The sequence below is a fragment of the Bidens hawaiensis genome, unplaced genomic scaffold (genome assembly GCF_021521415.1).
Source record: "Bidens hawaiensis isolate Kalapana, Puna unplaced genomic scaffold, B.hawaiensis_p1.1 tig00004664_1, whole genome shotgun sequence".
Taxonomy (NCBI): Eukaryota; Viridiplantae; Streptophyta; class Magnoliopsida; order Asterales; family Asteraceae; genus Bidens; species Bidens hawaiensis.
The window spans coordinates 114,639-118,429 of NW_027491285.1; the positions used below are offsets into that span (position 1 = coordinate 114,639).

Sequence of the window (3,791 nt, forward strand, 5' to 3'; positions counted from 1 at the left end):
GATTAACCTAACTCAAAAAAACACAAATCTAAAAAAACCCGTAAGAGATTTAGGTTGGATTTCGAGTCAAGATTTCATAATTTGAAACCCGAAACCCAAAAAACACCCCAACCGGTTCCGCATGCACCACCTCATCCCTTATACATTTATTATATTTATATCTAGACAGTTCAACTTATCCGATGGGCCTCCTGGCACACAAGATAACAAGTCAAACCTTCTAGAATTATTATTATTTAATCATCATTATTATTATAAACCACTAGACGCCTACAACCTTATAAAACCCCAAATCAATCCCAAATCCAACACTCATTTCTTCAAAACAACCATCAATGGCCATTTCATCTGCATCATCTTCACTCTTCACCTCCCCCAATTTCACCTTCAATTCATCCTCACAATCACACTCACTTCCAATTTCCCTCAAATTCAAACGATCCACCGTCACCGCCGCTTACGCCACCGCAGAACGGCCGGAAACAGTCAGACCGTACCGTACAGGTGGTGCTAGTTCGTTGTACGACGTGCTCGGAGTACGAATCGGAGCAGATACGCGAGAGATTAAGTCCGCGTACCGGAAACTAGCTAGGGTTTTGCATCCGGACGTCGGAAGCGGTGACTCGTCGGCGGATGAGTTTATGAAAGTTCACTCGGCTTATTCTACGCTATCCGATCCGGAGAAACGAGCGGTTTATGATCGGAATTTGGTGAACCGGCGAACCGGAGTTTCGTTTGCGGTGGGTTATAAGAGCCGGAGATGGGAGACTGATCAGTGTTGGTAGAAGAATCTGGATTAATATTGTAAATATGAAAGATGATAGCTTGAATTTAGTATCTCACAATGCTTTGATAGATTTTGAAATCAGAGTATTGAATTTGGGGATTAGGGTTTTGAAATTTAATTTCTGGATTGTTAATTTTGACTTTGATGTCGTTTGCTTTGATATTACAAAGTCAAAAAGTTAAAACCCATCGTTTTCTCCTTTTTTTTTTCTTTTTTGTTTTTTTTTTTTATAAATGGCTAATTCTAATGACTCATAGATTATTATTGGTTCGCCCAATTATCTTACTTTGAGTATTGAAAATCACTCTCAATAGTAGACCCACTATAGGTGGACTATCTCTGTTCACAAACCAACCTAACTTAATATTTATTATAAAACTAATTTTTTTTATCTTTCACATCTCAATCTAATTAAACTCAAAATTTTCACGCTTATTAGCAACCTAACTTTTGTTATTTTTTATTTAATAAGCATAATTTATAATTGTTTTTCTAAATGACTAGAAATATAAAAAATAATAGTTTTATATTAAAAAAAACTATATTCATCAGGAATATTTAAATAAGTAATGCTAATTTTTTATTAAAAATATTTTTTTTAACCAACTTATTTTTTAATAAAATTTATACATGGACGTTTAAAAAAAAATAAAACACTAAACAAGACTGTGTTTTTAGATTTTTATAAAAATGTAACTATTAAAAATTATTAACAAAACTCAAGATTACATAAAACTATTTATTGTGAAAGAATAAAGAAATAGAAATTAAAAATAGATTTATTTATATGGTGACATGTGACATCTATATGGGTTGCAAACTGTTTTTAAAATTTTTTTAATTCTAAATAGTGTGACAAACTAATGAGAGTAATCAACTTCTGGTAACCACTAACCTCTACTTTTTTCTTTTTTCCCTATGTTAAACTTGAAAACATTTCTTTTCTAATTTATTTAATTTAATTAAAGTATTTGAGAACTCACCTCTCGCGTTAGAGCCCAGCCAATCCGTTTGTTGTTTATTGCCGCTTTTGAGTATTTATTGTTATAAATTAAGAGGAATTATTAGCTTAATGTGTATATTTTATTTACAAAACTAGTACACATGCTAACCCTTATCATGGAATCTAAAGGTGTCAGGCTAAATTAAGGTTAAAGTAAATGAGCAGTCGCTTATGAGTAATTTAAGATCGGCTTGTTAAAAACTTAAATTAAGCTGAGTTAAAACGACTCAAGTCTGATTTTAAACTTTTATTAAAACTCATTTAATAAGCTTGAGCTTGGCAAAATGCATGAGCCGAGTTCAAGCTTCATAAATACAACTTTTTTTTTGTCCCAATTATTATTTTCAATTTCAATTCAGTAAAAAAACATCCAAACGATTTACAATGAAGTAACAGGTAAGCGGGCAAAAAGCTGCGTCGCAACCCTTTTTAGATACAACTTTGAGACAAAACTTTTTACTTTTGTCAACCGTCAATGTAAAATCCATTAATCCGACATGGTTAACACCTTAAGTATGAGGCCTATGTGTGTTATGTACAAAGGAAATAATTCTTTATACATATTTATACTTTTTACTTTGTGTAAAATGCATTAAATTAGACGCCTATGTATTTGATTATTTTGGTAAAACGTATTAAGGGAATTATTGAATTTTGTTGCCTTGTTGGAAAACAAAGTAAGGTAGCTTTAAATAAAACTATAATATTATTGATTAACAATTGTCTGTCTCTGAGTGGATGATGATAGATATAATTTGAATCTTCAGTTCAATTTTTATATACGATGACTTATCAATTATGTCGCTTTCTTTATATCAGGTCGTTCATCTTATCCAAATATCCAATGGGCCGCAGACTCACATGCATAAATGTCCAAACCTTCCGTAGAATTTAATACTATTTGTTCATATATACATTAAACTACCAGTGGGACCAGTGTTCGACATGCATTAGCGAGAATTTTGCGAAAACGTTCAGGGGGTTATCAGTTCGATTTCAACAAGTGGATGCCCACATATAGGAGAGAACACCTCAAAGCTAATTTTGATTCCACGCGATATTTCTCGTTCTTTTTGGATTGCTTCTAGTAGAAATAAAGCACATAAAATATTTTGAACAGAGTGGATTCAAAAACCACTTCCTTTTATGTATTTGCGTGTCATTGACGTTTAGTTAGTTTTTTCTAACCATCTTCTATTAATGTCAAATTTCCACATTTAGAAATAACATAATTTCAATTGATCAACAATTCATGTATGCCTGTAAAAAAACCGAATGTTCGGGGGAAGTTTGTTTATGTTTTTGTTTATATATAAACGAACTGACATGAACAAAAGTTTTGTTCATTTAGTTAAATGAATGAACATGAACACATGTTCATTAAGGTTCGTGAACGTTCGTCTACATCGTTCATTTAAATCCAATTATGTTCGTTAGTTTACATTTGGTTAAGTTCGTTTGTTTATGTATTCATTTAATCTTTTGGGCCCATTACAAATTAGTCTTGTATTAAGAAATTAAAATATAAAAACTATTACAATTTAGTCTAGTTTTGTTAACTTTTTTGGGCCCATTACAAATTAGTTTTGTAATCTATGTTCGTTAGTTTACACCATTAACGAACAAACATAAATGAATATAAACACGTTCATATTTGTTCATTTTTCTTAACGAACGCGTTCGAAAACGTTGTAAAAGTCGTTAGGCGGTCCTAGGCAGTCGACTGGGGAGTTGCGAGTACTCGGGAGTAGTCGGGGATTACTCGGAAATTACCTAAGGAGTACTCGACCGAGGCGAGGAGTACTCGATCTAGGCGGGGAGTAATCGGAGAGTACTCGCCTGCCTACTTGGGAGTTTTACAACATTATCTATTAATATATTCACTTTTTCATCCAAAAAAAAGTTGGTTGTATGTGGGGAGTAAGCATTTTGAAGTACCCTCACAACCAATTGCACTAATGTCATTTAAAACGAAAAAAGAAGTCAAGGGTGTAATAAAAA

At 32.6% G+C, this 3,791-nt stretch overlaps 1 pseudogene; it reads left to right on the forward strand.

Annotated features, from left to right (window-relative positions):
* Window positions 1-307: 307 nt before the first annotated feature.
* Window positions 308-809, forward strand: LOC143627364 (chaperone protein dnaJ 11, chloroplastic pseudogene; annotated as a pseudogene).
* Window positions 810-3,791: the final 2,982 nt, after the last annotated feature.